The 21841-nt window shown below is 42.7% G+C and overlaps 1 long non-coding RNA gene across 5 annotated transcripts in view; it reads right to left on the bottom strand.

The window, feature by feature from the left end:
* Positions 1-2622: 2622 nt before the first annotated feature.
* Positions 2623-21841, bottom strand: part of LOC118167471 — a 55735-nt gene continuing 36516 nt past the window's right edge. Inside the window, exons 3-6 of one of the 5 annotated variants that reach the window (XR_004751150.1) lie at positions 17367-17527; positions 6219-6393; positions 4852-4925; positions 2623-4814 (exon numbers count right to left, since the gene is read on the bottom strand). This is a non-coding gene — a long non-coding RNA (uncharacterized LOC118167471). Of the gene's footprint in view, positions 4815-4851; positions 4926-6218; positions 6394-12164; positions 12190-14719; positions 14761-16430; positions 16456-16911; positions 16978-17366; positions 17528-21841 lie in introns of those variants that run through there. The other 4 variants (XR_004751151.1, XR_004751152.1, XR_004751149.1 and 1 more) reach the window with 4 other exon arrangements.

Genomic DNA, 21841 nt, shown 5'->3' with positions numbered 1-21841 from the left:
CCGCCCGGGCCGCCCCGGGCCCGGTATGGATGGGAGGAGCCGCGCCGAGCCGAGCCGAGCCGGGCTGATTCGCCCCGGGATGTCCCCCGTGGGATGTCCTCGCCCTTTGCGCGCTGGATACTTCTCCAAAGCCCCCCCCGGCTAAGTTTTGCCCCTGAGCCAAACCTCAAAAACTAAGCAAACCCAACACTAAATCCCCGATTTTTCTGCTCTCACTTATTTATTAAGACGGCGTTCCCGTGTGTTTCGGGGAAAAAAGATCACAAAGTGCCACATCGCGTAATTTGTGCGCAAATAATAACCATAAAGTGCACTGAAACGTGTTAAAACGCCAGCCTTGCGTGAAGGCATCAACCGTTTGGGGAGGATTCGTCCCTTTTCCATGGAGAGCGGGTGTGAGGGGGAGGCAACAGGAGGTGGATTTGGGGCTGGAGTCCTCTTCGCTGTCATTTTATCCAGGGAGCCGTGCAGCTCCAGTGCCGGAGCCCTGAAGGAGCTCAGCGCAGACACCGCACACTAATTGCTGCGTAAGCTCTACCCCACTCTTGACCCCGCCGCATTTCTCCCTCCAGTCTTTTCATTACTCATACTCATCTTTTCATGATATGGACAGGAAAATCCTGGAAGGAAATTCTGCACCTCTTGCTTCTGCCGCTGCTCATTTTGCATGCAGCTACAGGCTAGCAAGGATCGTGGAAGAAAGCAAGAGATGTAAACCAGCTATGAGCTTGCCTAGGCAATTCCTGCACAGCATGTCCCGGTGTGCTGCTCTCTCACACCTGCTTCCAGCACCCCCCTTTCCCATACTTGGTCCAAAAAGTTGCACTGAGGTGTCCTGTACCCCTCTACTAAGTTAAGCACACAATGAAGAGCCAGGACTGCTGCTGTTGCCAGCTCACCCACAGACAGCTGCTGAAAAGCAGAGCTCTGGTTCTGCTTTCATTTAAATCAATGCAAATCAGAAGCAGCTCCATTACAATCACCTTGCAAATGCTGATCTAAAATCAGTTTGCAAGGTGAACCAGACCCTGTTTGTCAAACACTGCTTCCCCCCAGCTCTGAAATTTTCAGGGCTTTCCTTCAAGTGCTGTGTTTTGAAAGATGCTCCTGCTGAGCTCTGCCCCAGATCCCGGGGAACTCAGCTCCTGCTAACCGGTGGGTGGAAGCAGCACCTTCCTTTCTTTCAGGTAAGCAGGGGACATATAAAGATATCCATGCACAGGCAAATACTGTGTGACTGACCTGTCTGGGTAGTGCTGCTCAGACCTCTGCTCACCAGCTCCTGCTGTTCCACCCAATTTGAATTCTATTCATTTCCCAACCTTGCTTTGAAATCTAGCTTTCCCTTCCTGCCCCAGAAATACACCATTTTATAAATGCATCCACCCCTTTCCACTAAACATCTCCATCACTTCCATCCAGGCAGCAAAAAACTCCAGAGGACACCTTTTTTTTTTTTTTTTTTTTTTTTTTTTTTTTTTTTCCCTGAAACTCTGGATGAGGCTAAAGATAACCTTGGAAACAAGAGTCTGATAAGAAAAGCAAAGTGGGAACTCAAAGAGATTCTCATCTAGTTGTTCGGATCTTCAGACTGTGCTTGCAGACAGCATCATGCCACTGTGCAGGAAGCTGTTGGAAAGATTTGAGGTCAGTGTAAGTAGGAGAGAAGCAGCTGAGCAATTTCTTAACCAACAATGCCTCAGTCACAACCAGCTGTTTTTAAACATGGCAGAAAACCCATTGTGGTTCAAAATGCCTTTTTTTTTTTTTTTTTTTTTTTTTTTAAACCCAGAATTATTTAAGTCAACACGGTTGGAGCTTTAGGGAATTAATAAGTTTTAAAAACATTTTTAAAAGCCTGACCTAAATGTAACCACACTCCTGATGGGAGATCAGCTCTTTCTCCCCCAGCTGTCAAGCGTGATTTCTTTAAGCACAAAACCAAGCTTTCCTTTCCGAAATGGTGCACATTGCTGCACCAGGGTAAAAGAGCAACCATGATTGATTCCTTTTCTTCTTCACCATTTCTTTTCCTCTGCAATTTCAAACAGCTGCTTGATGTGTTTTATGTCTTTACTTGTACTCCTACAAGAAGCCTGATACCCCATACCCACCGAGCAGTGGGCAAACACCGACTCGCACAGCGAGCGGAGACAGCACATGCTGCAAAGCTCAGCTATGCCTGGTGAGGAGCTGACCCTTTGAATCTAAACCTACAAAACAGCCTTATTTTACTTCAGGGAGAACTAGACATTTCAGAAATGGTTTTTCACAGAGCTGTGAATGTATTTTTCCCAAATGTATGAATGAAGAACCCTCACCTTGGGCTCGGGGGGGCTCCTAGAGGAGGAGGGAGCCATAGGCTGGCACTCACAGGTCAGACACTGTTCTCTGATGAGCCGCCCTGATGCCCTGAGCCATTAAAACATATGAGCTGCTGAACCCCTCCATAGCATCGCTGTTGCTGCCGGTGTTTGTACATAACAAAGACTCAGGTTCCCTGGGAGGAGTGTGGGCACCCACCGGGAGCCACCCACATAGGTTTCAATGCCCTGTGAGCAGGACTGAGGGACGGGATGCCCTTGGCAATGCTCAGAGCTGTTTTCTAGCCCAGGTGCACGCAGAAAACTTCCTGGTCTGAAAACAGTAATCATGGTGAGCACAAGTTTTAGTTGTAAACAATGGGATTCGCATGCATCAGTCTATGATCTCCAAAACTAGCAGTGGCTGGCTTCTGATGGATTTGTGTCTCGTGACTTAGGGGTATATTGCTGAATCAGAGTGGGAAACGGGAGAAGTCTGAGGCATGCTATCTGCAGGAAAAGCAGGTAGAATTTGCTCATTGAAGCCCAGAGAATCTGCACATTAAAACACAACCGAAAATACTTTTTGGTATCTGATGAGGCAGGAGTTCCTCAAAATATCTTTCCCCATGGTTAAAGCATGTCTGCTCTCACACACTAGAGTGAGACAACAGGTGAGCCCACTGTGCAGTTTTCTTCTTCTCAGCAGGGAGCAATATAAGGTCATTCTCTTTTATTTGTTTCAAAAACCTGCCCGAGAAGTTTTCACAGGACTCACTGGTAATCTGTATGAGGCAAGCATCTCTAAGCCCACTGCCCCTTCACCATTCAGGTGAAATCTGAGTTCTGACCTCACCAGGGGCGTGCCAGAAGATCATCTTTGACGTGTGACAGGATTGCTTCTTCTTTTGACTACAGACTTCAGAAAGGAGGAAATAACTCTGCACACAGAGGTTTTAAACAGCTGACAATAACCAGGGTAACAGCTGGTAATACCAGGAGTACTTAGGAGGGGAAAAAAAAAAAAAAAAAAGAAAAAAAGAAAAAAAAAGTGGGAAGAGGGAATATATTACAGTTTCTTTCCTATTTCTGTATCTTTTGTTTCTTTTCCCTTTAGAAATTTGAAAAAGTGGTTTGACAGACAGGAAATCAATAAAAGCCCAACAAAAGTTGTTGCTTTTGGTATAAAAATAAAAATTGATGGAAAATATTGATGAAAACTCAGAGCCAAAGTACTCGCTGGATTTGGCACCAGTGAGAATTCTTCCTTCTCTGTTGTGTCATACAAGTTAAGTCTCAACAACCTGACCCAGAGGTTATGGATCTCACGTCCCTTAACATATTTGGCAGACCAAGGCAAAGGGATGTAGAACTGAGATGCACCCAGCATTCTGAGAGGGTTGGGTAGCTGAGGCAAGCACGCAGGAATCCAGAATAATTAAGGCTTCCTGTGTATCGTGCATCTAGGATGCACTCCGGATGGTGCTCAGTGAATGGGTAACTCAGTATTTCCCCTTTACATTTCTCATTCAGCATGGCCTTGTGCCATATTGCTGGGATCCCAGCCAAACTCTGCTCAGGCACGGAGTGATTCATTTCTTCGTGGTGCTCTTCACTAATCTCCTGGTGCTTGGTAGGCATCAGTGAACTTCTGCATTTTTCCCTGTTGTAGAGGGATCAGACAGGAAATGGGCACAGTGAGATTAAGGTCAAAATCAACCTAAGGTCAAAATCAACCAGTATCCAATCTGAGACATCCATGAGTTTATGAAAAAGACCAGAGGAGGGGGCACCAGGCTTGAGTGACTCTAGCAGCTTCATGGAAGAGCCTTGTAACAGATTCAAGTATTATAGCTCTCACTTTTAACATGAGACTTTTTAAGGACCTTGCCTTATTGATTCATACCTTTCATTTTCACTAGCATGCACACCAAAGTTGTAACAGGCCAAAGGTGCAGAGACAGTGCAAGCAAGTGGGGAAGATGTACATACACACACATAAACAAAACTTTGTGTGGAATGTAATTGGAAACTGTGTCACCAAATATACATAAGGGAAGAAGTAACCATCATATAGGTATAGCCTCTCTTTGGAGTACATGACTTACAAACCCCAACTTTACTTTTCCATGCCCTTTTCTTAAGCCAGAATCTGAGGCTTGGGAAGAAAAGCCTGAGGAATAGTCTCATTTTATGAACATTGTTTTTCATATTCCTTCACCTGCAAAGCCTGCGCTTCTGTTATTATCAGACTAGCTGTGCAGTCACAGGGAGCCATTAGAGCTTCTGAAATGACCTCAAATAACTTCTAGTTTAACAATGCCAAAACTTTCAAAGTCCATTATCACAGCACCTGGCAGGTTCTGCAAGGTCCAAACCAAGACGCCTGTGGAGCTTCTCACAGGAAAGCAGAGAATATCCTTCTCTTTGAGGGCACAGATTTCATATTTCTAACCCTGCAAGGAAAATTTTGCAGATGCTGCAGCGCATTCACTGCTAGAGAAACAGGTACTGGGAGAGGATTGGTAGCTTTCCATGTCCTTTAGACCCTCAGGAGAAAAGAGGTAGGAATCTCAAACTTCTGTTTGGAAAGGTGAGGAGGACAGAGTCCTCTGAGGTAACCTAAATAAATAAAAAATAGTAAGACCAGCACCACAGGATGGCAGCTTGCAGCTGCCTAAATTGAGATTTGAATAGATTGGATGCAGTCACAGAAGTCAATGGTGTGAATGGCTCAGTAGGTCAAAAGGGCACATGGAATAAGGAAAGGAAACATTACTCCAGTGTAAGGACAGCAAGTGTCAGCAGTGAGGTTAATCACGGGGGACTCTTACAGGCCCACACAATTTCCTCTTCCAGCCTTTCTTCCTGAGAAATAAGGCGATTGGAATCAATAATTTATTGTCTGACTTTGCAGAGAGAAATCACCAGATTAATTACAGAAGTCCAAGAAAAACAGACTGATGTCCTCCACTTGCCTTTTTTATTTATTTATTTTTAGGGGAAAATATTTATTTCCACAAATGTGTAATGCCTGAAATAACAACCTTGCAAAGATGAGATTACAGAAAATCCCTTTACCTTAAAAATCATAGTCTGAGTTATTTCTGCCAATAGCTGAATCATCACAGAAAAGGTTCAGGTTGGGAAACAATCCACAGTTGTATCTCCAAAGAGATGTTTTGCACTCCAAGTAGTGTCCAGCTAAAAAGCACCTCATGGGGTGGGGGCTGGACTGCTTGGACTAGCAATAAACTCCAGACACCTCACTGGTGGAAAACTCAAAAAATGTGATCCTAACAGCAGAAATGGAGAAACTGTCAGGCAGTAGTGGGTGAAAGTCTTGGTTAAGTCTAACAGAGACCCCAAACAGCATAATATCCCTTTTTGCACTTCCATGAGTCTCAATCCCACCTACAGGGAGCTGGGGTGCTATTAAATGAATAGCTGCAAATACACCACACTCTTCTCCACCCAGGGCCCCCCACTAGGGACAGGAGGAAAGCAAGCACCCTGCTTGAAGATGGGGCCATTTGCTTCATCAGAGATAGTTTTCAGGCTTCTTGCACTCAGATGTAGATAGCTTCGTAGCTATGTGACCCTGTTTCCAGGCCTTTTTAGGTGGGAGACTCCCAGGGGAAGATACTTTTCTTGTTTAAAGAAGTTAAAGCTGGGATTATGTGTAATCCTATGACTCCAGGAGCTGGAGCCCTAGGTCTGATCTTAGTTCTTTTATTTGGTTGAATCTTTTCTCCTTACACACTTAGCAGCATGCACACATGGAAAGCCACCAGGCAAGCTGCGCTGGCCAGAGGGAGGACAGAGCAAAGAGCCATCAGTGCTGCTCATGGCAGGATGGCTGGAGACAGACCTTTACTTCATTCTCCTTCCCAGAGGCACCATATTTATTCTCACCTTCAACACCTCCTTTGGCCTTGTCTCTGTGCAAGGACATCACATTCTGAAGCCTCTTCTGGAACAGGCAGAAGCTACATAAAAGCCTTCTTCAGAACTAGAAGTCCACTGTTTTCATCACACCCTACTCCAGCAGGAATGTCTCCAAGAGCTTAAGAGCTGTGCCTCAAGTACCCTAGAAAAAAAAATAAGACTTTTTTGGCAGCTGAAGCATCGACATAAATGACATTAAATTGTCCTGAAAATTATACACTTAAAAACCAGAAATGCTTTAAACATGGCTTTTGCTTCTAATTTGGCAGTTTAAGTTAAGCATTTTATCTGTTTTGGGTAAAAATGTTATAATATTAGTGGCACAGTTAAGAACAATGGGTCTTTCAATTTTAAACCATTTATATAGAATTGCTTAAAGAATTGTCTTTCAGAAGGAAATTACTTACACTGGGGCTTAGCTCAGCCATGGCTTTCAGTAGAAATAGTCATTAGAACTCAGCATGGGGGTAAATTTTGAATTTAAACATACTTGCTAAAATTTATATTTCTGGAAAGCCAGGAGGTTTCAGCAATGAAGGCGCTATAACTCCAGGTACATGTTCCTACATGGTTCAGTTTGAGCTTGACAAGAGACAGGCAAAAAAACATTCTTCTATAGATAGAAAATTCAGACAGAGCAGGCAGGCTACCAGTAAGTAGATAAATAAATAAATAAATAAAAATCAGCCTACAATCAGACCCAAATCTTCTTACTGCCAGCCTGACGCTTCATGTTCATGTCCCAAAGTCCTTTTGAGATGGAGAGAAGGATGACACCAGATGCATGTTTGCACCAACCCTTGCTTACATGCCCTCTCTCTTCACAGACACCAGTTTGACATGGAAAACTTAATTTCAGTGTATAGGTAGCAAAACCAATTACCCATGGATGCACCACATAAAAGAGGAACTGATCCCCAATGCCTTTCTGGAAGGTAGCTGAACCATACATGTTAGTCCTCAACTTACGTCTAACTGCAGTAAGAGAAAAGAACAGATTAGGGAATCCCTTCTGACTCCCAAGGGAAAAAATCTGCAGGATAATGACAAAGATTCCCCAGTAAACATCTAATTCAGCTCCACAGTCTTGCACTAGGTAAGTTTTCCATTAAGCCCACAGCTAATATGGCTTATGCAGTTCAGCTGCCCAAGATGAGTGCTAGATTGTTCTCCTTTTTCTTCTTTAGATTAATTCTGTGCAAATTTTCATATTGATTTTCACAGAAGCAGAAAGAAGTCCTTAAGTTGGTACATTTATAATATTGACTCTTCAGAAAATTTTTAAAATTTAGCATGGAATTGCCTCTTTTTAGTCCAGTTAATCTCAACCCAACACCTCGCTGGTGATGTTTTCTTGCATTAAGTTTTATTAGGGTTTGCTGCTGGCTCTGCAGAAACCATAACATGGACACAGAATCTGCTGACACACAAACCTTTCATAACAAGTGACAGAGCTGCTACTCCAGCACTTCTTTGGAAAGCAGTAACATCTTACATGACTAATTGATTAGCACAGAAAAGGTGTCTCTAATTTGCTGTTTTATTGGATACACAGAATAAAACAACTCTTCGCTAACATAAGCGGGTCCAACAGATAAGACGTATTTTAAAATGCAGCTCATACTAAGTTATATATTGAAGGACACTAAATTCTGCCTTACAGAAAGGATGTTCCAAGGCATTGGCCATGAAACTTTCTATATATATTTATATGTATATATATATATATATATATATATATATTTCCAGATGATCCTGTTGCTTCCCTTAAGAGTACAAACACACCAGGTAAGCCATGGAAGCTAAAACACACTTCTGTTTTTATATTGAGTGACCAGTCTGAAGACTACAGACCTCATACTACCTGCAGTACCTTTCGACTATGGAAGAGGTTCTAAGATGTAGCATCCTTCAATCAAGTCAAGTCTCTGCAGCTGGAGCAATGACAGGGTCCCTTCCTGGACCAGAACATGCATCCCAGCCCCCAGAAGACCAGAGATGCCACTACTCGGCCTAAAACTGCAGCTGCAGATGGTGCCAGGCTCTAACCATTCCTCAAGACCTTCTTACGGCTTTAGAAAGCTGCACAAGAGCAACAAAGGGCCTGCACGACACCTGGATCTCCTTCTGGGCCTGGCACAAAGTGAGACATCAAGACCAACGCATATATACAGGCACAGGGCTTGGGCCAGAGTAACTCAAGACCATCTTTGGAAGAGATCTGCAAGCATCAAAGAGGGATTTAATTTTGTTACTTGACTCCTGGGCTCCAGTTCGACCCAAGTATTAGCCCCCTCTCATGCTCTGGAAATCCCAACCAAGAACTTTGGAATGCACTAGCTAAAAAACAGACTGAGGGAACAGAAGAGGTGAGGAAAGAGAGGAGTCTCAGATTTCGTTCTGCTCCAACCCTCCCCTCAGCTAACTGCTCTCCTTTTTTCAATTACATGGTCCTCCTGTGCTGAAGGCTTGAATGGGAGGCTCACCCCTAAGCATTTGGACTTCAAAAGTAGCAAACCATCACTGTTGATGTTGAGCAGATAGACAGATATATGTGGAGATAGGAGCAGATATCAAGGAGAAGCTGTTGGAGCAATTACCTTTTAGTAACTTAACCTCTGACATCTTTAAGCACTTCATTTACTCATGAAGGCAAATCTACAGTCTGATACCAGCAATTAAAACTAAGCAGCTTCTTAAGAGTGTGCTGAAGGGAGCCCAGTCTGGCCTTCTAATGCAGAATTGGCACTTAAGGAACACTTTGTGATCCCCCAGGACCCACTTAGTAATGCAGAGCTGTCTGCTAAGATCCAAAACAAACTGGCAGAGGTCAGAACCCCCAGGCAGCAGCAAGTTGGTCACCCAGGCATTTGTACTTTCCTCGTGATTTCCTCCAGCCAGGGAATGCCCCGTAACTACCACTCACCCATACTGTCATGCAGGGAACACAAATGGAGAAGAGTCCTTCTGCACCAGGACAGGCTTTATTTCCCCTCACTCAGTGGAAATAAATCAGCTTAATGTAGAAAAGTTGCTTCAGGTAGGAGAGCAGCACAGCCCCTGAAGGTCAGTGACGCAACATCAGAGCAACATGGACACTTCAGAAATGTCACCACTACAAATTTCCCACTACTGACAGAGAAGATTTTGGTTGGGAATGCCAGGGAACACACTAACTGAATGGACTTACCATCAGGGCAAATGCTTGGGAAACATCCAACCCTCCTTTCTTCAGGCACCATCTAAAGAGAGGTGCCAAATAAATATTCCTTCTCTTATCACCTGCAGGTTTGCAAAGTTGCATCCATTTCTCAGGCAAAAAAAAATATGCTTTAGTTTATAAACTCACTCCATAAATTCTTACCTCTGCTAAAGGACTGGCCATATGCACTTGTATCCCTTCCACCTTTGTTCTTGCTAGATAAAAATGAACCAGACTCCTCTTCCCTTTTCTTTTATGATAGGGGTATTAAGAAGCTCAGGGGAAGGAAGATGCTGTGTGCCACTGATCCAATTAGAATTCCTCTTATCTGACCATGGGGGACCAAAATTGCTCACAGCATCCCAGATGCACTAGCAGGCAAAAGCTCTGCTACTGCTAGAGGTACTCATTTGTTTACTTCATTTCAAAACCATAACTGCTACTTCATTTTGGAAGAAATTAAAGGTATTAGGTTATTTAAAACCCATTTTATCATAAGGAAGGTAATTAAATCAACTTCTCAAAACTTAGAGCATCTGTGCATTTTTAGCCAACAATTCATTTTGATATTGCTTTATGAAAGCAATTCTCCTCAGCTGTATTGCCTAATTATGTAACATTTATTTTCAAATGCAGCTCAGGTTAACCATAGACGGTAGAAACCACTTCACCTAAAGCATCCATCCAACTGCTTGAGTGTAACAAGAGCACAGCAAAGGCTACAGTTTTCCAAATCCATGTATAAACAGGAAAAAGTTGCTTCTTTAACTAGTGCTATAAGCATCAAAAACCACATCTCCCTCAGAACGTGTGCGAAGGGTCCCACATACAGGCGTATGAGTGGTTGTAGCTATGATAATTATCCCTGTAATAAATACTACTTTCATTTCTAGCGACCACAATTTGTGTTTGCACTGCAGCTCCCTGCTACAGCCCTTTTCATTCAGCAATCAAACAGCTTGGGGCAAGGTTTTGTCCATAATGAAGAGCAGCAGTTGACTCTGTACTCCGAATCTAATTTCTGTCAGAAAAAATATAATTGCAGCCTTACTTTAATTTATGGTTAGAAAACTGGAAGTCATCGATATAAACCAATTTGCACCAGAAATACTTACATTTTTCAAGTGCTGTTTGAGCTACAGATCATGCAAAAATCATCTGGATCTTAATTATATCAATCCCACTTATCTTTGTCTCAAGTGAGACATAAGCTAGACAAAGAAAATAGAACTGATTTATACAGATACTAATTATAAATCTTCTGGAAAAGCAGGGCCTAATCTTACTAATTTGCAGGATACAGGATTCCAGTCTTGCTGTTTTCAATCAAGCAAGTTTGTGATTTCTCCCTGTTAGGAGCAGAAATGCACATTTAATCAGCATAAACCTAATGCCCCCTGTTGGTTATATATAGCTAAATACATAGCGTATACACGTAGGGATTCCTCCAGCTCCTAGTGCTAAGGAAAGCGTACGGAACATTTTAAATCTTACACTGGCAGAAGGGTTATGCTTCAGGCTGATCTGAAGGCATTCCTCACCTCCTCTATGATTAAGGAGCCCCGTCCTCCTACATGGGAAGCTTTTATGTCTGTCCCAGTGGTGGGAGCGCCCTGTAAAGACTTGTCCTGAGGCACAGAACCTACACATGGTGAACAGGAGCCATAGGGACAGGGCCCTCTGGGTTACCTGCTAGAGAAAGCAACAAATGCTAATTTGGGGTCAGTTATTTCAAACAAATATGTTATTTTCTTAAGCCGTTCTATAAAACTTTTTACTAGTTTCTGAGGAGACACCTAAACGGATGAATAAAAGCATCTTCAGCTGGCTAACTTTTCTGTAGTCACTTTATCCTAAGTATGGAATTACAGTTTATTAAAAGAAAAAAAGAAAAAAAAAAAAAGCACAGGAATAAACAAAATAAAATTAACTTCTTCATAAAAAAAAAATAATAATAATCATTGGCCAATATCAGGTTTTCTGTTGACTGAAGGTGGAGTGGAGCTCTTTGCCCAGCTCGGGACAGCACAGTATGCTGAGATGACTGCTACCTGTGGTCTCAGGAACAGTAGCAGAGGTGAGAATCACTTCTGCAGGTGGCAGGACGTTCTTTGTGCCCATCTCTGGACCTTTGCCCTTCAGCAAGGTTTTGTGCCAGCTGCCCACAGCTGCATGCTCCCTGTCCCTCCTAGATAGCAGATGTGTCAACAGAGGATGGTGCCAGGCTGATCCTGTGTGGCTGGCTGAGCATCTGTCCATCAGAAAGGCTGTATGGAAGTATTACTCAGTATCTAAGTGATAAACAGCTTACACCTACAGAGCAGAGCAAAACACAAAGACCATTGCCTTGTCTTGACCTGGAAACAGCATCAGAACTGGAGACGCACAGCAGGAATTGCTGTCCTCCTACATTTTGCTGCAAAAAGTGCCATTAAAGTGTGGAGTATTTGTGCATTTTTGCGCAATTAAAGCATTTGCGTGGAGTGCAGTGACATCTATTCTTTGAGCCTGTGATGCCACAGACTCCAGCTTCATCAGAAAGGCGACCCAGAGCTGGTTATTAGCAAATGACAGCCTTTTCCTGGAGACATACGTGGTCACCACTGTGCAGATGGCTGAACTGCCCAGAGCCTCAGTGACTTTGTGTGTTACACTGTGAAGCCACAGCAGAGCCAGGAGCAGGAGGCATAAGTCCCATTTCATTCCTTTACCTTAGCTTCTGGAGCCGCTGCCTCTCACTGGGGGAGTCTTGCCTCTGTCCTCAGGTTAAAAGCATACCAGTGACATTGGGATTGGAACTCAGAAGGACTAAATAATCTGTTTATGAAATGACAGAACATTAAAATGCACAGGAATGCCAGGAGGCATTTTGTGACTGCTGGTAGCCCAGCAGATGCCTACAGCTGAGCAATTGTGGCTGTGCCTTGGGCAATTCCTCCACCATTTCCAAGAAAACAGAAAGCAGTCACATAGCCAAACAAAACTCCATCAGCCATGCCATGCCCAGCTGAAACCAGGACCTTTGGCTTGTCCTGTTTGAAGAACAGCAGAGTTATTTCTTGCTGGGGGTTGCCTTAACTCTCTGCAACTGGCTGGCAGAGCCACTCCTACCCCCGATGGGCAAAGGTTTTTTTCAAGGCACCCATTTCAGGTCATGCCAGGTTGTGAGTGACAGCAAATACCTGCAGCACCAAGCCCCCCAGGCTCCCAGGACAGGAGCCTGTGAGCCCCCCAGGTGCCACCAGCCCCTCCATGCTATGCAGAGCACCACGTGTCATCCAAGACCAGAGGTACCAAAATTCTTCCTGACCTGAAAGGCCTCTGAGCTGTGGCTTTCTACATGTCCACAACACTCATTGCCAGTGGCACGGGGATACTCTCCCTTGGCAAAAATCCGCTCAAGAGCTCAGTAGAGGAATAGGACATGCAGCTGCTGTGGTGCTGGTGAAAACAGGCCAGGTTTGTATGACTTTTATTATCTATGCAATTGACCAAGGAGGAGATTGGGCTAGTGTTCATTCAGTCACCAGGCTCTCATCCTACCTTGACAGATGGGCATCAGGTGCAGGTTTTGATATTGCACCCTGGGAGCAAATGCCTGAGAGCAAAGCCTCAGAGTACCAACCCTCGAGTCACCTCAGTCCTCAGATGGGTTTGGCCAAAGGATCAAACTCAGAGTCTCTCCATTCCCCTGTCTCTGGCATAGATTAGCCGTGCCAGAAGTGTAAGTGATAAAGCATAGGGTTCCTCGGTTACAACAGCACACACACAAAAAAAGATAGGATGGCTGAAATTAGGGTTTAAAATATGGGCAATTTAGAAGCAAGCTTTAAGCATTTATTTGAATCAAATGTGACCAAAAAATAATCATGGATACAACTTTGAAATACCCAGTTTTTCCTTAATCAGAAGGATGAAGCTCTGCCTTCATGCTGAAGCAGCCTACATTAGAAGGTTCTTTGGGCATTCAATATTGAAATGAATACCTCACTGTGAACCAGCATTATAAGGATAGAATTAAATGTTATTTCAGGTTCCTTAATAGAAGTCTGGGGATCTTTTTGCTCTTCCATGCATTCCCCCTTCCCATCATTTTAAAATAAATTCAAGAAAACTCATCAGGAGTAGAAGAAAGGAGAGACATTGAGAAGAGCAACTGAATTTATTTAAGTGTTTTGTATAATCCAGAGTGACTTTATTCTGTGCTGGGGAGCCTGATGTTAACCCTTGTAAGTAGCCCTTTGTGACCCCTAGGACTGTGAAGATAAGGAGAGCAAAGCTATTAAAATAATGCAGGGGTCACACAAATCCTCCTTTGAGACTGGAAGGAGAACCCAGCCAAACAAGAGCTTAAAAAGCACATGTGATGCACTACAAATCTATGTGACCTCTTAACAATATTGGAAGAAAGAGAGCAAAGAAACACCTGCAAAGCAGCACTGAAAATTGTGTGTAATGCAAGTGAGTGATAGAGAAACTTCTGTAGCCTTTAAGGACTTCAAGTGAAACACAGAATGCTCAGAGTTGGCTTGCCTTGCTCTCCACTTTATTTGAATTTCAAGCTCTGATGTACAAAAAGCTTTGTCTCAATGAAAGGTTTTGAAGTCCTGCAGGACTGACTGCCTGGATGCTTTTGCTTTGAAGCTCTCTAAAGCCTCTCCTGTCATCGCTGTTTCACATTAAAATACATATTCTCCATTGCAGGACCTCGCAAAGAGATTTTCAGCTGTTCAATTCCCTCCCACACTCTCAGTCACATTGTTTTCTTCAGGATCTAAGAATATGCAGATTTAATGGAGAGATCTTTAAAATGTAATGCTTTCCTTACAGAAAACAATAAACTAAAAGCCATTTGTTGTCTCCTGCTGGCAGATTTTTGCCAACAAGACAAGAAAACATAGAGTGATCAGAATGCTGCATGCTGGAAAGCAGAACTGCCTGCCTCTTGTAAACCACTCCTTTGTCCTGGTTACATCAGCTTCCAACATTTGTTTCCATGATTTCAGCTGCTTTCCAGTTGACTCCCAAGCCCAGTCCCACAAACAGAGCAGAAGACAGCAAATGTAGGTGGTGGTTTGCATCACCAAGCTCTGCTGTTTCCCTGAGCCCTGTGTTTCAGGGTCCTTGCCCTCACCTCAGACCAGTGCTCCCCCTGCCAGACTCCAACAGCCCTCCTGTGCACCCTCCTGGCTCCCACAGGATAAGTTTGCCTCTGCTTTCTTTTTGCAGTCTTTTCTTTATTCCTCCACCTCATGATGCTACTCACCTCACTCTCCTTTTGCTTTCATCACTTAAACTCCTCATCTGTTGCCTCTTAAACCTTTCTTTTTAGATGTAACAACCTCCACCTGCCTCTTCTGGCAGTTATTTTGGGATCACCTGTGACCCTGAGCTCAATTCTTCATCTTGGTCCTCACTGTAATTCTGTCTGTCAAGAGCTGCAATTTACCCTAACAGACCCCTAAGTGAGCAATTCCCCTATACCACAGTCTCTTCTCATGTAGGCTATCACATCCCTATTTCTCGTTGGATACAAGAAATTCCCCTTTTTTTAGACTAGAATTAAAAAGACTTCCAGAGTCAGATAGTCAGATGAGCCCTTCAACCTTCAAATTAACATACCCATTCCAAGCAGAGGTCATTCTCTGAAGACCTATTTATATATCTTTTTTTGCTATCCCTTCTTCGTTTTATTTCTGGAGCTTTGTGTTGACTTTGACATGCGTTTAAAGAACCACATTTGCAAAGGTGTGAGCAGCATGTCAGAATCACAACACACCTTTCTTAAGACAGATTCAGCAGTGCCCACGTTTAGCTCTATCATGGCATAGTAGAAACACTACAGCTTCATAGTCAGTAATACACACACAAGGAGGGAACGTGTCTGGCTTCTTGCTCAGCCACCTCTGAACGCGCAGCCAGAATGGCCAAGAAAGCATTTAGGTGGGTCAAGCCTTCAGCCTGGTATATGGCTTGAATCGAAAGTGAAATACATTACCTGTCCTAGCAACACTCTCCTTCTTCTAAGTGTAATGAACACCATTTTTTTCCAAAGGATATCTTCTCCTGACCATTCAATACAAATAATGAAGAATCATAAACTCCATTTTAAGCATTAGCACAACCAATGCAAGTCAATATCAGAGAGCCAGAAGGGCATTTATATCCCTGTAAACAGATAATTAAGTTTACAGACTGGTTTTGAATATGTTGGTGTTTTCTCACATAATTGTTTTTTCACTTCTTTTTGTCTTAGTTTTGTGTCTATCTTTCAAGTAAATAGAGAAGCACAATGGATTCTGAAAACTGAACTACACTTGAATGAACCAGCAAACTCATGTAAGGGTATGATGTTTTTCCAAAGGAGGAAGCATTTCCCTCTTTCATGTTTTATATAATGAGTAATAGCTATCACCAATTCTAGGACGATCTTAGGCAAAACATGATGTGTTTCAGAAACGTAAATACACCACTGTGATTCATGAGCTGGCACAGTCAGATCAGTGAAGAGGCACATCAGTGAGGAACACCCCCTCTTTTAGAGATCAGAGCAACTTTAACCACAGTAAGAGCAGGTGTGTCTCCAGTTACTCCACTGCCTTGTTTGTAAGACTGAATTTCACCTGTTGTTGAAAAGTAAAGAGTGCACCTCTGCTTTTAATGAGTAAGATTTACTAATCCCATCTGTGCAATACAGAGACTCAATGTAGAAAGTGTTAGCTCCATTTTTTTTTCCTTCAAAGCTTCTTCTCTGTTTCCCTTTGCTCCACCTACTAACACACACCCATATCCTGAAGCTCCAAGTCATCCTTATGTTCTGAAGCCCTGTTCAGGGCAATAACCTCCATAATTTCCTTAGGCGTTAACACTGAATTACCGCACTGCAACATCCCAGCTCTGATGCATTCCCAGTTCTCTGGGAGTTTGTCACACTGCCTTCACAATCTGGTTCTTTGCCAACCCCCATGCTTGTTCACCTGTCATTCCTGCTCTATTCCTGCTCTCTGCACCTTTCATAATGCTGAAAATGCTTCTTTGTTGCTGGCGGGCTGTGCTTGGTATTGAAGTGCAACACTCCCATTTCCTTCCCCTGCTGCCAAGATGGGAGCAAGGTCTAAAAAAGTTATTTGCTATTGAAGAAGGACCAGCTGCAAAATGTATTCTTTGTTTTCTGTCTCCAAACCCAACTATAGGCCCCCTCCTCCACCAGCCTATCTTCACACAGGCGCCTGAGTGCTCCCCCTTGGCTCCAGAAAGTCCCCTTCATCTTCTTTCTCTTATTCCCTCTTTAAGAAGCTATCCCTAAACCTCCTTCTCTTCACTTTGCCAAACCCCATTTCAGCCCCATAAATCTCCCCAGGCAAAATAGGAGCTCACCTTCTTGCAGAAGACCAGAACATCACCCAGTCCCACTTCAGTGCTGCAAAGCAACTTCCATTCCTTGTCCCCAGCACTCACGTATAACCTGCCATGCTCCTGGAGATTAAATGACCCAACTGCCTCCAGCACTTAAATCCATCCAGCAGCTCTCAGTAGAAATCATTTGAGCAGCTCTGTTTTATATCCTTCTGAGGTTTCTTAAACTGCTGCCCAGCTTTGATTAACTTGTCAAGCCCCCAGATTTTCTGTATTATTCTGTACTATTCCCTTGCTAACACAGCTTGCTTACTGTTGTTAGCTTTTGACAGCTGCTTTGCATTGAGGAGACATTTTCACTAGGTTCACAGGGATATCTTAAGCTTTCCCCTTCAGCAAGGAGGCCCCAAATAACTCAGAACCTGTGTGCAAGGGTGACACTAGTCTATGCTGATTTTCAATTTCCTCCAGTTTTCTTAGCTCAGAGCCTCTCAAATGGCAGATTTTGAGGAATTAATATGAATCTGGACCATAAGTAAATTTTGCCGGAAACTCACCAAGCTCCAAGACAGATGATGTCTTCCACATTCTTGCAGGACATCTCATATTTCTTACTGCTTTCCCAGGCTCTGAGGGAGCAGCGTGTCAAAGATGGCACGCGATCCTGCCTGGGCCGTCAAAGGCAGAGGCTGAGTACTGCTTCCTGCTAAGTGCATGTCTATAAAAGAACATAGAAGATTTTAAATAATAGAGAAATTGGTGGAGTCACTTGAAGAGTGCTAGTATAAAATAGGAGGAGCCTTACTTACATCCTTCTGGGATTCCTCATGTGGATGACCTGTTCTAACTAACTTAAGACATCTGTTAGGGCAACAAATCGTAAGTTACAGTTTCCCTTTTTGAAAGGTTCTTTGATTAATTGTTTTTCTCAATTATCAAACTTCCATTTCTGAGTGCAAAATTGAGAAGAAGAAAAATATTAATTTTATCTAGAAATATTGGATATTTTCCAGGTAGACTAACACAAATGTACATACACCGCTCTAGTTCCACTGACATGAACAGGGCTAATCCAAATAGCATCACGTAAGGGTAGGAGCCTCTCAGTGCAGGATTATTTAGCCATCTCCAGATAGGTCTTTTCCATCCTAACCAACAGCTGGGTACTTCTTCAGCCAAATCAAACCCCTTTGCCTGTGGAGGAGGTGTTGGTCCTGCCTGTTGCTGTACCACAGCGACCTGATTGTACCAAACAGGAGTAGCACTGACCTCTTGTTTCAGATTCCCTGACAGCAGTGAAAAAAATGATAATTTGGGCAAGCTGATTGAGCCTGGTATGTGAAACTAACTTATTTTTTTCTCTCTTTGAGAACAGCTCTCACAAGGAATTTCATCAAGAGAAAGTCAAGCCACAAATGTGCTCACGTGACCCAAGCCAGCCACAAATGGTTCGCTGCTCTGGTTGTTATTTAATGAAATATGTGAACCAGTATTAGGCTTTTAAAGCAATTTTCATGAGGTTTTATGACAATGTCTTTTTGATTTTTAATGGTTACTTTCAAAATGTGACAGTTTCCAAACAGCTGTGGGGGGAGGGCAGCAGGGGATGAGGGGGATGTCCCTAACTGCACTGTCTCTTTTCATTTCAATACATCCTGTTCATTTTGCATTTCACATGCAACCTTTGGCAAGCAGATTACCATATCAACAAGCTAGGGAGGCAGTTTTATTTTCTCTTGTGATGTAGAGCCAATGTAGCTCCACAAATCAGATGTGTGGCTGCTAAGAAAGGTGTTAGAAGCAGAAAAGCCATTGTATTTTTTAAGACATGGAATAAGAACGTGAGGACAAAAAACTGAGATACTACCTCAGTTGAAAGACCCATTGTCCTCTTTCCAATACTGGCCAAGAACAGATATATGAGAAGGAACACAAGAACTTAGCAGGTATATGAATATACAGTGTCAGGTTGTCCTCCAAAGCTGTTATACTTTGTAGAATAGGAGCTTCCAAAAACAGAAATGGTTTCTTTGCACTTAGCAACCACTGAGTGGTTCTTCCTCCATTACTTTGTCTAGTCTCTCTTTGAACCCCGAGCCAACTATATGAACTGAAAGCTTTGTTTGTTTGCAGTAACTAATCTGAGGGTAGCAGCTGCCATAAAGACTAATTCCAAAAAAAAAAAAAAAAAAAAAAAAAAAGTATAATAAATCTCATTATTGATACACTTGGCTTCCAGGAAAAAAAAAAAAAATGAACTATGCCAAACAATAACCATTTCTGCAAGAGGTAACTCTTATACATATAAATAACAAGGTGGAAGTAGCAAGTCTCTTCTATAGCTCCTACTGGCAGTTTCCAATAATAGTCCTTGAGCTAAATGTAAAAAAAAATAATAATAATAAAATAATAATAAACCCACAACTGAAAACTCTAATTGCAGACAGTTTGATCTTTTTTTAGTTTCAAGAAAATAAGCATTTCATTTCAATCAGCACTACCAAGCTCTGTCTCAGAGGACAAAAATATCCCATAAAAATGAAGGTTGTCAGAGATACAGTGTCACTTCTTATTTCTTGGCCCTTTTTTGCTGTTTGTGAAACTTTTGTTGCCAAAATGGACAATTTTTGTCTCTGTGAGTGTGGATCCCTAGCATAACCCACAACTGTCAGCTCTTCCTTGGACAGCCGCTGTACCACTGAAATGCAATGAAATGATTGAGGACAACTGAGCATTTGGCATGGCTGGGCTTTACATTTCTTAGCTCACAAAGGCCACTTAGTCCAAACAAAGTTAATTTACGCCTGAAAATATCTCCTAATTGTTACCCGCTGCCAAATACCATCTGATCAAGAAATCTGCATGGGGTATATTTTTTCTTGGTCTGTATTTAACCACAGTAGCATATTTCTATGGGAATATCACTCTGTTTTATTGATGCATTGGTGCTGCCACAATCTTTTCTCATTATTGCTTCCAAAATCTTATGGTCAGAGCCAACCACAGCTTTCCCGTATGAGTGCTCATAGCTAGATGTAGACAGCCTTCGCGTATGGTATGGGATACATCCTTTTCAATCTGTGCATTGTTTACTTTTGTAAATGCAAGACTTCTGAAGGAATAAACAACTGGTTTCCCTCTCTTGCAGCTGTATAACTGCAAGCCTTTGCACAGATGCATCCTTTACGTCTTATTTCAAATGAGTTGGCAAACCTTGAAGGGAAATGATGCTTTTGGCATCTCTGCATCATAATGAAATACTTCTTTTATAGACATGCGGCTTTCCGATGACTTTAAATATCGTTGCAGTTCACTCTTTGATCATGCACACAGTGCAGACATAAACTTGAGGTAAGAGTTTTTGTATCAGCCCCACATAAGAATAGGGGCCACCCAGAAGGGCCAGCTGAGCCCTGGACCTTGCTTTTAGAGAACAAAAGAAAGCCCTTTCATATTGTATTATATTATTTTATATTATATCTTAATACAGGAAGGGTTATAGACTCACCTTTCACCCTCAGCTCCCTGGAACCTTTGTTTCATAAAGGATCAGGCTAGGACATAACATTTTAATGAGATTATTTTTCTTCCTATTCTAATAATGTTGCATTGTTATTCAATGCTTTCTTTAAACTCTCTAGTGTGTTAGTCACAGTGTCCTTGCTTGGAATACACTAGGTTATTGGTCCTGCTTTTGAAGCAAGACATATCAAGGGATTTGTTTCCTCTATTATGCTACAAGCTGTCTATTACCAACTGTTGCCTTTGCTGCAGAACACTTCCTGCAGGAGTTGTGCCACAAATTTAAAGCAAGCAGCAATTGCCATAGGACTTCTGTGGTCTTAAACTCACATTCTTTTTGATTTTCATCTTTGTTTCCTTTTGTCTTGATTTCTATGCCTTCTAGTTTCTGAACAACCCCTGCAGAGTGAGATGCAATCAGTTGGAGAGCACCCTCCAAAATATTAAGCAGGTAATTTCTGCAAGTGACTGCATGAAGATGGACAGGAGGAAGTTGGTTCCCCAAAGGGTTAAATGTTCATTTTTATATAAGATCCTACTTAATGCCTTCTGTGACAAGGCAAAAAACTGGTTGTTCATCTCTCTTACTTCAGCAAAGATCTCTCTTTGGAAACAATTTGGCCTCTCCATCTGGCAGTAGCAGGACAACAAGCTCTGCTCATGGGAGAGACCTGGCAGTGCAGCTCATCATCCCCACCAGGTCACTTTATTTGTTCAGCAGTAAAATCTTTAGATCCTTTAGGAAGTAGGTCTTGACTAGCTGAAAGGACTGTCAACACAGCCTGGGGATGGGACAGCTTCTCAAGCTGTGTTATGGTTCATCCATTTGGTCTCCTTGGAGACTTTTCCATCACATGCAGGGGGGTTGTTCCTCCCAGAAGTCCTTCTCTTTCCTTGTCTGTGGCAGATGATTTTCCTCCATGTCCCTCTACAGCCTTCGATCCACCCCAGAGGGGTGAGGAGTCAGCAGGACAACATCTGGTACTTTGCTGGTTCAGTGAATAATACTTCATGTCAGGCTCCCCCAAGGCTCACAGCTGGGGAAGACCTTGGAGGACGTGGCTGACCTCCTGTTACAGCATTTTCACTGGTCAGGAAGGCCACAAATAGCAATTGCCACTAGCTACAGCATGAAAATAGGCTCAGGACTTCAGCAGGGAGGTAAACAAGATACCCAGAAACAGCAAAATTTGGTGAATATTCAGCCAGTTTGATGCTGTTCTCCGAAACAATCTGCTCTGAGATTTTTGTCTGAAAAAATGCTTCTACCACATACCCTCACCTGAGTGCCCCAATTAAGGTATAAGTTACAGTGCTTGAATGATTAATATATGCAAGTCAACTACGAAACAGTGTACTCAACACTGCGACTAAAGAGATTAGTTTTGAAAAATTTTACCCCTATACAGATATAATTCTATTTCAAGGTGTTCAAAAACAGCCAGGGGAAAAAATATAAGCAAGTGTGTGTCACAGAGAATGAAAAAAAAAAAAAAAAAAAAAAAAAAAA

Source organism: Oxyura jamaicensis, chromosome 5, assembly GCF_011077185.1.
Source record: "Oxyura jamaicensis isolate SHBP4307 breed ruddy duck chromosome 5, BPBGC_Ojam_1.0, whole genome shotgun sequence".
NCBI lineage: Eukaryota > Metazoa > Chordata > Aves > Anseriformes > Anatidae > Oxyura > Oxyura jamaicensis.
This window is presented reverse-complemented; position numbering and strand designations above follow the sequence as displayed.